The sequence below is a fragment of the Macaca thibetana genome, chromosome 1, assembly GCF_024542745.1.
Source record: "Macaca thibetana thibetana isolate TM-01 chromosome 1, ASM2454274v1, whole genome shotgun sequence".
Classification (NCBI taxonomy): domain Eukaryota; kingdom Metazoa; phylum Chordata; class Mammalia; order Primates; family Cercopithecidae; genus Macaca; species Macaca thibetana.
Genome location: NC_065578.1, coordinates 131,695,188 through 131,709,444, shown reverse-complemented (window position 1 = coordinate 131,709,444; position 14,257 = coordinate 131,695,188). Strand labels below are relative to the sequence as shown.

Sequence of the window (14,257 nt, the reverse complement as noted above, 5' to 3'; positions counted from 1 at the left end):
AGGCTTGTCGGTGAGGCTTTTCTAAATGTTAGTGAGGACCATTGACGAGTTTGAGCGAAGGTTCTGGTTTCTATGTTAAAAGGCAAATTTTATCTGTTGGTAGAGAACAGACAGAGATAGAATAGATAAGTAGAGAATAGAGTCACATATGTAGGCAGGTTTACAGCTCTGCTTGGCCCAAAGCCTTTAGAAGCAGCAAGCTGTGGCGCTGTGGTTCCCAAGCGGTGGTGCTGTACCACCGGAGGTGGAGGGTTTTATAACAGTCCACCTACAAAAGTGATTTATCATCTCTGGAGAGCTTACCTGACACAGATCACCTATTTTTAAACTAGTTATTTTTAGTTATTGTCATTACAATAGTTATTACCTAGTGGTAAACATGTTCATTTTGCTTATATTTAAAGCTGTAGCAAATAGACCTTATCCCCGAAAACATGATTGCAGTGTTTATGTCCTTAGTACTTGCTATAAATTATAATGGAACAGAATATCTTTAAACTATGTCCTCCTTGGAAGTTAGTTGGATCTTTTTGCTTTCATGGTGGTAATACTGTTCAGTGATCATTCTTTTGAGAGAATGAATGGTGAGAGATGGCATAGTATGATAAGGGAAGTTAACCATGAGCATAGTAGAAGCAGCAACTTCATGGTAATGACACAGATCTGAGTCCAAATCTGAGGTCTCCCTATTTACTTGTATAAATGTAGGCATGCGCTAAGTCTGTCTAAGTCCTTTGATTTTCTCATCCACTAAATGATCAAACTAATACCTAGAATTAAATAGGGTAAGCTGTAAAATTGTCGAGGTAGATACACAGGAGGTGCAAACACAAGTGCTAGCCTCCTTGTTTGTAGTTATTCTTTCTAAACCTTCAGATTGTTTGGATCAAGCTGGTTTCTTGGAGGCTGTGAGTGAGGACTTGAGAGATTTTAGCTGTGACCCATGTTTCTAACCACATTCTTCTTCAAGGGGAGTCCTAGTGGAAGTCAAGACATGCGTAATGTATTTTAAATAGTAGTTACCCTCCAAGAGCACGTTCCCCCCAAAGTGATCACTGTAGGAGCCCTAGATTTTTCTCTAGGGCAATGAGCAGAGAAGTCCTACAGCATCCTCAGGTTCTAGTCCCCGTGGAAAGGGTCATGTTAGGACTTCTCTGTGTGGGGCAATGCTGGGCTTTAAAGCCTGGGATGAGGGCGAGTGTGTCTATTTTGAGAAGGCAGGTTGGTGTCTACAGAGATGGAATTAGACTAAAACAAACACCTGGGGAGCTGGGAGGAGACAGGAGACCAGGGCTTGGCTGTTGTATTCCAGGCCAATTCTCTTTCTGGGTGAATTCCTTGCTGTGGACCTACCTCAGTCCTGAATCTGAAGGGAGCATCTTCTGGCAATCACTAACAATTGCTGATAACTTGTCTTCCTTTGCTACATCTATAGACCACTTTTAGAGCAAGAAATAGTACCATCCAAAATTTCCGACTCTTTAGAACAAGTTATATTATTTTGAAGGAGCATGAAACTGTTAAAAGTTTTCTATTATGTATAAACTTCTAATGGTGCTTTTTAAGTTTTGTGCTTAAGCGTGTCTCTAATGGCTGAGGAGAGTGATGGCTTACTTCCAGATTCACATAAGCCAGGCCTAAAGTGGTCTATACTAAGCACAGCATTTCTCTGAAGTCATAGACTTTATGCTACATTCTAGATTTGGGGTTCTATTTCATTATATCTGCATTTTTAAAATACAAAAATAATAATCTGGCTCCAAATATTAGGGTAAAAGTGATGCCTGGCATGCCCCACATATGGGATCCTGGCATGCATAAGTTATAAAAGCACAGAACTATATTAATATTAAAAATGAGGTGTAGTCCCTGATTATCCACTCAGAGATGAAGGTAAAAGTAATCTAGAGACAGTTAAAGTAGAGGGAAAACTGACAGAGTTGAATGAATAATAATCATTAATTCATTTACTCATTCAACAAATGCTTATAGTACCTGCTGTGTGCTAAGAACTGAATGAGGTACAATGATGAACAAATGAGACAGAGGTGATCACAGAAATACATGTAAAGCTGCAATGGTAAATAAAGGAGAGGTCCATGGAGCAAAGAAGGTCTGTGGCCAGGAGAGTTGACCTCTTCGGGAAGATCAAGGACAGCTTCCCCCAGGAAGTATCTCTTGACTTGAATCTGAAAGATAAGGAAATAACTAGGCAAGGAATGAAGAAAAGGGCTTTCTATACAGAGACAGCATACATGAAGCTTTTGTAGAGGGAGGGAGAATGCCGTGCATGAAGGGCTTTTTTATTTTTATTTTTATTTTTTTTGAGACAGAGTCTTATCTTGTTGCGTAGGCTGGAGTACAGTGGCACAATCTTGGCTCACTGCAACCTCCACCTCCCAGGCTCAAGCGATTCTCCTGCCTCAACCTCCCGAGTAAGTGGGATTACAGGCATCTGACACCACACCCAGCTAATTTTTGTATTTTTAGTAGAGACGGGGTTTCACCTTGTTGGGCAGGCTGGTCTCGAACTCCTGACCTCAGGTTATCCATCCACCTCCACCTCCCAAAGTGCTGGGATTACAGGCGTGAGCTACCGCACTCAGCCCGATGAAGGACTGTAAAGTGAGTTTGGTTTGACAATAGAGAGTAAGGGAGAAGGCCGCATGAAGTGAAATTGGAGAGACAAGGCCCCATAGGGCCTTGTATTCCCTGTAAGGTTTTTTTTTCTCCTTATCCCCAAAACAATGGAAAACCACTGAAAGATTTTAAGCCAAAGAATAACATGATTGGATTTGCATTTTGGAAAGATTACTCCAGCTGCTGCTCAGAGGACAGAGTGGAAGGCTGCCAGGATAGATGCTGGAGCTAAATTAGAAGTTACTACCAGAGGTTGTTGTGAAAAGCAATATTAGCTGGGATTAAGGGGGTGATAATGATGCTGGTGGTGGTAATGGCAGATATAGAAGAAAAAAGGTTTCAGAAGTATTTACGAGCTAAAACATGCAGGATTTGTTGATGGATTAGAAATGGTAAAAGGGGGAAAGAGTTGACAAGAAAGACTCTAAGATTTCTGGTTTGCACACCATTCGCTAAGATCAGAAACACTTGAAGAAGGCCAGGTTTGGGGGAGAAAATGGTGAGTTCAGTTTGGAGCTTCTAATTTTGAGGTGCTTTTGAGATATAGAGAGGAGATGTCACACACGTATGAAGGTGAGAGTCAGGTCAGGTCTGAACTGCTGATTTAATTTTGGAAGTCATATGCATGTTGGTGGAATTTGATGCCAAGAATACGAATAAGATCACATAGGAAAAATTACAGGGTAAGAAGAGAAAGGGCCTAAGAATGAGCTAAGAGGAACTTCAGTGTTTAATAACAGAGTAAGAGGAGTCGGAGAAGTAGTGGTGAGAGGTAGAAGAAAAACCAGAATATTATAATTTCTGAAGCCCAGGGAAGGAAGTATATAAGAAGAAACTTGTTTGAGTATCACATGCTGCTGCGAAGTCAAGAGTGATGATAACTAAAATGTATCCACTAGATTATGTGACATGGAAGTCAAGGGTGATAGCTGTTTTTGTTTCTCTGGAGTGTCAGGTAAAAAAAAAGCAGATGGAGGGGGTTGCAGAGGGAGTGGGAGGTAAGGAAACAGAGAATGCATATAGGCAACTTTTAGAAGTGTGGGCATGAAGAGATGAAGAGAGGGTGGTGAGGAAGCTATGAGGAATCAAACAAAAATATCTTTTTTTCCCTTACTTTAAAACTTCATTGTGGTAACTCTCCAGCATAAATAAAATTAGAGAGAATAGCATTATGAATCCTCGTGTACCCACCACTCAGTTTCGACAGTGATAAATTTATGGCCAAACTTGTTGTATCTGTAGTTCCACACATCTTAATTGTTTTTTTTTTTTTTTAGTGGGAGAGATTTGAGTTTCTATGAAAGCCATTGGGAAGGAAATCATTGAGTGAAAGAGAGAGAGAGAGAGAGAGAGAGAGAGAAACAAGAACAAGAGCAAGTGCATAAATAGAAGCCGAGGTTTCTGGGAAGGTGATAGGGGATGCAGAGTGCCAGAGAAGGCATTAACAGTGGGTAGCTGGAGGACCAGCTCCTCCGTGACCATTGGAAGGAAAGAGGGTAGATGTTTAGATGAAGATTTTCATGTTGATATCTGGAAGATGAGGAAATTCCATCTGATGGCAGTGGCTATCCTTCTTCTGTTAAAGTAAGTAGCCATGTCTTGAACAGAAAATAACTGAGAAAAAGAGAAGGTGTTGGATGTTTGAAAACAGCACAGAAATTTGGATTAGTTACTGTGGAGAGTGAGAGGATGATAATAATATAGCAGAGAAGTGCGGAATGTATACTAGGCGGTGTTAAGGACCCATTTGGAGGTACTGGACTGGCTCTTATAAACAGATGCAATTCACATACATATATTAATAGTTGTCTAATTTGTATGTCCAGCTTGCTAATGTTTACCTTCATAATTTAGGGGTGTTACTGTATTCCCTGGTGAAGGAATGTGTCCACACGCATGTGTATGTGTGTGTTGTACAGAGGGTAAGAGCATATGGATTCCACAATCTACTGAGTGTGTGGTCAGAATATATATATATATATATATATTTTGATATATCTATCTATCTATATATAGATAGATATCTATCTATATATCTATATATATAGATATATAGATAGATATCTATCTATCTATATAGATAGATAGATATCTATCTATATATCTATATATATCAAAAGAGGTGATTTTAATTCTTAAAATGCAGGTGTGGCTGTCATTTTTCACATTTATTGGTTCAGGGCGCCACCTGCTGGGAAGCTTGCTCAATGTCACCAGCGAGCTTTTCTAATGCAAACTCTAAAATCTTTTTTCTTGGTATAGTCAGTTTTTTTTTTTTTTTTTTTCTTTGAGATGGAGTTTTGCTCTTGTTGTCCAGGCTGGAGTACAATGGCGCAATCTCTGCTGACTGCAGTCTCCGCTGACTGCAACCTCCACCTCCCAGGTTCAAGTGATTATCCTGCCTCAACCTCCTGAGTAGCTGGGATTACAGTTGCTGCCCACCACCACTCCCAGCTATTTTTTTTTTTTTTTTTTTTTTGTATTTTTAGTAGAGATGGGGTTTCACCATGTTCGCCAGGCTGGTCTTGAACTCCTGACTTCAGGTGATCCACCCGCCTCGGCGTCCCAAAGTGCTGGGATTACAGGCGTGAGCCACCGTGATTGGCAAGTCAGTGATTTTGCACACAGCATTTGCCTCCATGAATTTTGAGTTTCATTTTTTTCAGATACTATTTTACCTTCTATATTTTGGGGTCAAAGCAGAAACATTAAAATGTGTTCTTTCCCAACTTGATTTTGGTCTTTTGGTGAAATACCATGTCTTGCCTGTTTAAATGCCTGTGTTGTCTGTAAATCTCATCCATGATCTACATATTCAAGAAGAGAAATAAAATTTCCGACTTTTATCTGAAATACCATTCATAAGAAATAGATTATTGGCTAAAAATGTTTAAAGTACAGAAGATCCAACTGTGTGATCCAACTGTGCAGATTGAGCAGTATTACTGAACACTCTCTAAAATTTGGATTTTGTTTTCCACCCACTTTCTATCCCAAATTATTTTCCTCTAGGTTATCTAACTGAAATGTGTATTCCTTCAGAGTTTCCAAGCTGGTCCCTAAGGAAACTAGTCTGCTACAAATTATTTTTTTTAAATAGTCTTGTCTTAACCTGAGTATAGTATCCCTTAAAACTTTTCCTCCAAGATCCTTGCATCACACTACTAAAATGCTCCCAATTTCCAGATTTTCATTAAATAATTTCTTGCCTTCAAATGTACTGTATGACAGATTTCAGAGATAAATTATTCTAACTACTTCTTCTCCTGTAATGTAATTCAGTCAATAACTCTTAACTATGATCATTATATATGTATACACATACATATGTGTACATATACATATATATGCACAAATTCAGTCATGATGCACATAGAATTCAGAGAAACATAGTATAAAGTATACCAAATAATTCCCCAAGGAAAATAGCATTTGTTCATCTACTCATGCAGTCTTTATGAAGTGCCTGCCGTGGATCTGCAACTTTGAGAGGCACTGGAGATGCATTGGGAATAAGACAGGCATGGTTCTGGTTCTTACACACTTGCTCTGCAGTGTGGAAGACAGACATTGATTAGGTCATCCCAACACATTATAGAGGGTCACTCTTAAGGGATGTACAGAGAACACCATGGGACATCTGAAAGCTGGAGCATCATCAGGACTTCCTGGAAGAAGCGACATTAAGCTATGAAGGAAGGAGAGAACAAAAACACTCCAGGCAGTCTGTGAGACTGACGTCTAATGCCGAGAGCCAGATTGTGGAGGAACTGGTAAACCTTCTTAAAGAGTTTGGATTTTATCCTAAGAGGAAATACCAACCAATGACAGATTTGAAGAATGTGTGTGTGTGTGTGTGTGTGTGTGTGTGTGTGTGTGTGTGTGTGACCAGGCTTAGATTTATAGTTTGGAATACAGTTTGAAAAGATTATTCCAGATGAATTTGGAGAAAGACTGAAGGGAAGCTAGGTTGGAGACAGTTTAAGGGTATATGTGATATGGTGTTGGCTTGTATTAGAGAAGTGGAGAGAAAGAGAGAGAAGAGGATGAATCTGAGGGTCATTTAAGATATCAAATTGATAAGACTCGGTGGAAATCAGCTGTAAGAGGTAAAGGAAAAAGGAGAGTCCAGGATGATTCCTGGCTTGAGCAAATGAGTGAATTGAAGTGCCTTTTAATGAGAAAGGGGATAGGTAGAGGAAGTAGATTCTCAGAAAGGCCAGGGAAGATGAGTATTTCCACTAGATATGTTGAATTTGAGGTGTCAAATATGTAGCAGTAGATATGTCTAGTGGGCAGCTAGATATATGAGCCTGGAACTGTGAAGAGAAATCCAGGCCAGAGATACAAGTTAGGAATGATCAGTCTGTTGTGAGTAAATTGATGTCTTGGGAGTGGTCAATATCTCATAGAAGGTAAAATGAGAAAAGAAGAATGGCTAAGAAGGAGCCCCGAGGAACCCATCATTTAAGGAATCATTAGAGGAGGTAGAAGTGAGCAAATGAGACTGGCCAGATAGACAGGAAGAAAACTAGGAGGGCTGGGGCCAGAATCAATGAAAAGAAGCTTTTAAAAAAGAGTGTATGAGCCACACTGTCAAATGTTGCTGATAAGGGCTGATGTTTCCTTTAGGATTTGGTAATACATGGGTTGTCAAGGGAAGTTTCAGTGGAGTGATAGAAGTAGATTTTAGTGGGTTCCCCAGTGAGTGAGAAGTGAGGAAGGAGAAGCAAGGAGTGTATATAATTAAAACATTTGTTGTGAAATGGAGTTAGTGGGTGGGATGGGAGCTGGAGGGAGGAGTGTGGTTTAGGGAGTGGTGATGTTTGTTTGTTTTTGTTTGTTGGATAGGGAATGGTCATGAATGTTTAAATGCTCATGGAAGTTATCTCATAAAAAAAGGTTGAAGGAACGAGAGAGAGGAATAATCAATAGATAGTTTAGTCCTTGAGGAGGCAGCCAGAGATGATAATAGTAATAAAAGTTCTTCCCTTCTTACTCAGTAACAGTTCTGAGAGCATGATTCCATTTAATTCCTACACAGCCTCTCCTAGAGAGGTACTTTTTATTTTTATCCTGTTTTTTTGAGATAAGGAAACTGAGGCATAGAATGGTACTGTGAGTAACCAACATCACATAGTAAGTGGTGGAGACAGGATCAACACTCAAGCAATCTAGCTTGAGACTTGCACCATTAACCACAATGTTTTATTGTGGGGTCCACAGCCTAGCTGAAGACTTAAATAGGAACTATCCACCCTTGCTACAGTAACTGAAGAGAAGGCAGATGGAGCAGGTACAAATGCAGGTGTCAGCTTAGTTAGCATCGTGAATTTCCTGGAGATGCCATAACAAATTTCCCCAAACTGGGTGCCTCAGAAATAACAGAGATTTATTCTGTCAACGTTTTAGAGTTCTGAAGTCCAAAATCAAGGTCAAGGTGTAAGCAGATTTTCACTCCTCTGAACAGGTTTCTCATCTTGGGGCTGCATACTTCGAAACTCTGCCTCTGTCTTTACCTGGCCATCTTTTCTGTGTCTCAGATCTCTCTCTGCATTTCTCTGTAAGAATGCCTGCCATTGGATTCCAGGCCCACCCTAAATCAACAATGATTTCATCTCAAGATCCTTACATTAATTACATCTGCAAGATGCTTTTTACAAATGAGGTCACATTGACAGGTTTTAAATGTTAAAACCTGGGCATGTCTTTTTGAGGTCCACTATTCAGCCCACTGCAGTTAGGAGATTGGATGAGTTTCTGACAAGTGGACTCGATAATTTCTATGAGGTAAGAATATGGGTAATTTTCTGAGAATGTGCCCCAATGTAGAGGGATCAAACATATAAGGGGAGTGAAGAAATCCTGAAGTATCATTATTGAAATCTGAAGAGTGAGCTGACTAGAAAATGTAGTTTGTGGAGCAGTGTGGAGAACCAGATGAAGTTTATTATCATGAATTTGTAGTTTTATGATTTTCTCTAGCAGTGATTAGCAGCCCAGGTGCAAACACTGAGGAAGCTGAGAGTTCAAGTGTCTAGAGCCTGGGAAGAGGGGGTGTGGGAGAGAAGGAAGGACAAAGGCAGAGGGGGTTAGGATACTGGCAAGTGGCTTTCAATGGAAGGCCACAGAGGTGAAGTTAGGTGGGCATGAAATTGAAGTCGGACAGAGGACTATTGGGTCGGTCAAAAGCAGTCAAAAGAGTGGGAGTAATTGAGTGAACTCGCTGTAACGATACTAGGCCATTTTCCAAGTATAGAATATTTAATTTTATTACTTTAAACACAAAAAATAACCTGGATTAGTGGTTGCAGTAAAGACCAAAAGAAGTTTAATGGATATAGAAAACTCAAAGAAAAGAGAAGACAGGATTCTGGACAGGCCACCCATGTAGACCCAGAGTCATGCAGAAAAATGGCAGAGCTCGGGGTGACTCTGTGTGTGTGTGTGTGTGTAGGCCTTGGCACATAAGATGACAATTTATAACAAAGTCATTATTTTATTGTGGGTTCATGATACATTTTTTATTATCACACTCCTATCACCATATCTGGCCACTATTTTATACTAGGCACTGTGCTGAGAGATGGCGAGGTTGCAATAAACAAGACATACGAAGTCCTGACTCTCCAGAGGAGTGTGTTCTAGTAGGAGAGACTGACAAAAAGAAAAGAAACAGAAACAAGTAAACAAAGTTGTTGTGGTTTGTAATGAGTTTGTTATGAAGGGAACAGATAAGAGATTGCAGCAGAGACTGATGGGCAGACTAACTTTGGTTAAGATGAAAAAGAAGCCACTTTCAGTTGGTGACATGAGAAGTAGGGAGATGAATACTCCAGGCAAAGGGCCGCCACAACAAAGTGCTACAGACCTGGTGGTTTATAAACAACAGAAATGTATTTCTTACAGTTCTGGAGTCTATGAGAAATCCAGCCTTGGGAAGTCCAAGGTCAAGGCAGATACAGTATGTGGTGAGAGCCCACTTGCTGACTCATAGATGGCTGTGTCCTCATGTGGTGGAAACAAGAAACAAACTTCCTTGTCTCTCTTTCATAAGAGCACTTATGAAATCCCATTAGGGATCCCATTAAGGATCCCAACAGGAAATGGTTTTGCCGTGTCATAGATTACCATTTCTGATCAGCTTCACCAAGGTATTCTTTCTTGCATCCCAAAGTGATACTATCCATTTTAGATTGTATTTTCATTACTGATGATACCAGAGACTTTGCCTCCCAATGGCTCCACCCCATTGCATTGAGGTTAGGATTTCAACATAGGAATTTTGGGGGGACACAGACATTCAGACCATAACACTAGTCAGGGCTGACACTGATCTGTTACTTGACTCAAGATAGTGTGGAGTGGGAGCAGAGGTGACCCTAGGGGCCCCATGCACATTTGGGTTACATTAATTTTTTGTTGTGAAATAAATTATACATACCCTAGGGTATATGGAATGTATATGAACCATTTAGAAAGTATAATTACAATAATAAAATAAGCACTCAGAATCCTACCAGTCAGCTTAAAATGAGAACATCACCAGTTCTTTGAAGACTCTCGGGTGAACCTCATCAATTGCATTCTTTCTCAGTCCCTAGGGATGGGTAACCAATCATCCCCTGTCTTGTTTATAGTTTAATTTCACATATAGCTATCCCCAAATAATATATTACTTTGTTTTGCTTTTTAAACTTTATATAAGTGGAAACATATTCTTATATGAGTTGTTTTTGGCCCCTTTACCATTGTGTTTTGAGGTTTATCCATGTTCTTAAATATACAAGTTTATTTTCATTAATGTATAATGCTCCATGGTGTGAGTATAACACAATTTATTAATGCATTCTGACTTTGATGGACATACAGGCTTTTTTTCCCAGGTTTTTTGTCTATTATAAACAATGCTGTTGGAATAATTTCATATCTCCTAGAGCAAGCAATTTCAGATTATACACGCGGGATTGGATTGCTGAGTCATAGTTTATATTCCTCTTCAGTTTCACCAGGGTATGCTTTCTTGCTTTCCAAAGTAATTCTATCAATTTTAGGTTACATGTTTATAACTGATAACACCAGAGACTTTGCAAACTGGAGGAAGAGATATTACCTGGTAGCTACCTATAGCAGTGGCCACAGTGCAGGAAATGGGTGGAGACTCCCAGGCTAGTGGCAGTTTAGTCTTGACATTTTCCTCTTTGTTTCCTTTCTTCCTTCCCTGACTCCCATTCTCAGAAAGGAAATAGCTCTCATCACACGGATGTGTTCTGAAGGCTTTTGAAAAGCTGAGAATGTCAGAAAACAAGAGATTCAAGTTAGAGGCAGAAATGAAAGAACATTCCTTTGCACACAGTTTTCGAGGGTCTAGAATGGCCATCAAGCAATAGATTGGAGTAGGCTGACTTGCAAATGTTTTGCTCAGAATTCCTGGCCCTAGAATGGAAGTGTTTTTTGTAGCCATGAATTCTTATAGTCACAGCAGGACTGACTGTAAGAACTGCATGCTTCTAATCTCTTGTCCACAAAGGTCATGGGAATCTGGATGTAACCCTACCTGAAATTCTGGTGCCTTGACACGCAGACCAACCTTACCCTGCATTTCCTACTTACTTTCTACTTACACACCTTCCTCTCTCTGTCCTCTTTTCTCTAAAGGGTCAGCCATGAACCATTCACATTAGAAAAACAGCTTCTAATCCTCACAAAGTCCATGAAAAGTAGATATTGTTCCCACATTAGAAATGGGAAAACTAAGGCTCAGAGAAGTGAGTAACTTGCGCAAAATTTCATAGCTTCTAAGAAGCAGATTTGACAGTCAAAGCCACATCTGTCTAAATTCATCTGTTCTCTTTCTCTCTCTGGCTTTCCCTGGCCCTCTAATTCTTTGTATTGTCATTTATAACCATGTGGCTCTTAACAAGTGACTTACCCTGTCTCAGCTTTAGATTAAAATATAACAGTTCACATAGGCTCAATAAATGTTTATTAAAAAATGAAAATCACTATATGGACTTACATTCTAGTAGGGAGCAATGGTGTGGGCCTGCAAGGGTCGTTCCCTTGATGGTATTACTGTTTTTATATTTATCTCCTAAATCTAAGCTCACAGCCTCTGGCTAAGCATGTGAATTTAGCTTGTTCTACAGCTGATATGTGCCTACTATTAGGTAGGTCTTTGCTATAAAGCATGTTCCAGTGTATTGTTGCTTATCTGTTATTTTACTTTCATACTGTTTTGCCGACTGGGAGCATATTTCCTCTCATAATGGTCACGATTTTTAGTGGAGGCTTTCCCAGAATATGCTGTTACCAACTTACAACATACTCTGGCTCTGATACTTGTCTCAGAGAAGCAGTCAGGCTTGGCAGCACAACCAGCACGCCAATAGCCTGTTCCCTGGGGACACCGCTATCGCTGCCTCCCAGACACTTTACCTCTCCAGTTGCACCTCAGCCTGCTAACAGGGGAGTCAAAAGCAGAGAGGAGGCATCAATCGAATGTGGGAAAAATAACAAAATCAGTTTCTAGCTTGATGTGGTTTGGAAAGATCTGTTGCCGCCACCTAAGATGCACCTGGAAGATAAATTATTCAGACTTTTCTCCTGCATAACCTTCTTGCTGCCTCCTATGTCATCACCATCTCACCTGCTTTCCTCCTGCTCTCCTGGGCTGGGGAGAGAAGTGTGCTGGTGGTTCTCCAATGGACCTCTGAAACATTGAGAAGGTCAAGGCTGTGATCTCAGGGGTTTTTCTCTGTAACCAAAAATACGTTACTCTCAAAACAGAAAATTGAAATAAAAGATTTTTAACTCTTCTAATAATTGTCATGCCACATGAAGAAAAATATTAGAAGCCTTGTGTTTCAGTTCCTGTTTGCATCTGGCTGCCCTATAACACTGTGTCCTCTACTTTAGTAAATAAACTGGGGAGAGCATTCCAAAGAATAGTAAAGATTACAAAGGATGGGAATAGATGAGAGACCAGAGGTTTTACATAGTCTAGAACAGGGGCTAGGACACTTTTTCCATAAAGGACCAGAGAGCAATATTTTGGGTGTTCTGCGTCTTTCCGACGAATATTACGAGTAATATTCGTCACTGTCGAATATTACTATTTGTTTTTATTTACAATTCTTTGAGAATGTAAAAAGTAGTTTCAGCTTGGAGTCCATATCAAACTGCATTGCAGGCTGAATTTTGCTTGTAGTCTGCCAAGCAAACTCTAGAAGCTCATTCTCAGTTTTACTATGACAAAATATCATTTAAAAAAAAAGAGAGATGTAATATGGTAAGTTTTGAGAGGAAGCAATGAGCAGAAATATTAGGAACATGCATTAATAATTAGGTAAGAATTTCTAGAAGACAGAAATGAAAGGGAGGACAGAGATTATGAGGGAGTAATTGAAAGGAGTTAGGGGTGTGAGAAAGAGACAGATATGGAATGAGAATGGAACAGTGTCTTGAGCAAAATAGAGAATCTGGGAAAATGGAGTAAATGAGGTAGATTTTCTCCTTAGCATACTTAGTGGCAAATATACCCCAGCCCTGCTGTGTAATAGAGTGAATTTGCATGGGTATTTGAGAGAAAAATCTAGTCATATCTTGTTTATAACTACAGTCTTCTTTTGACTTTACATGGCAGGTCGTAGGCCTTTACTTGCTTTCCTGCTACCTTCCAACACTGTGGTTTAGCACTTGTTCAGTTAGCTGTTGTGATTTAAAAAGAATGGAAAGTGTGAAACACCGCTTGTTGCAGGTTGGCGAGGATTGGTGGGTGGGTGGAAAGGATGTACAGCAATAAATCTGGGCAGCTTTCTGTGGATTGTGAAGCAAATGCACTAATATCAGCCATCTAACTTTTGCCAAACTATGAATCTTTTTTCCCAGATACTTAACTATCAGAAAACATTTACAGATGAAGAAAGAAGAACATCTGAACACAGACTGAGGTAATAGAGAAAACAAGGAAATGAATCTCAGATATACGACGAAGTTGGAAAAGAGAATGACAGGATACTTTTAGCTTGAAGTAATTTGAAAGATACAGACTTCTAAATACCTTAGAAATATTGGATATCACAAGAAAGGGCCAACTTCCCTCAGAATTATGACAAAGCACTGAATTACGAGTTAAGGTCTCTTGGCTTCAGCCTTTAGCCTACTCCTTGTGGTCTTGTGACTTTAGGAAAGCAATTTAGATTATCCAAGTCTCAGTTTTCTCATCAGGGAAATGCAGAGAGTATTTTTTTTATAATGGTGTTTTTATTCGTATGTAAATATTAAAGGGCTTGTCAGCTATAAATAACTATGATAATGACAGAGATTTTATTAGTTTTAGTGTTTCATTTGTGGGTTGACTTTACTCCTGCATAATAGGAGCCTTGAGTGACTTGAGGGATTTCCAAAGGATTCTCTGCCTGTCATATTTCTCCTGAATTAGACCATGATGAAATGAATAAATCATTTTCATGGAGACCAAAGTTTTTATAGCCTCAGCTTAATTGATTTAGGAACATTAAGATGCAAATGTTATCAAAGACAGGGCTCAACACAACTGTAGACATCTAAACTCTTGACTAACCAGTCACCTAGCAATGTCTGGAGAGAATTGGTC

The 14,257-nt window shown here is 39.6% G+C and overlaps 1 protein-coding gene across 1 annotated transcript in view; it reads left to right on the top strand.

Annotated features, from left to right (window-relative positions):
- The window catches only part of AIM2 (absent in melanoma 2), a 130,766-nt gene that overhangs the window by 51,406 nt on the left and 65,103 nt on the right, over positions 1 to 14,257 (top strand). The window contains exon 2 of the mRNA XM_050758408.1: positions 13,531 to 13,592. The gene's annotated coding sequence lies outside the window, so the exon portion shown is untranslated. The remainder of the gene's footprint in view (positions 1 to 13,530; positions 13,593 to 14,257) is intronic.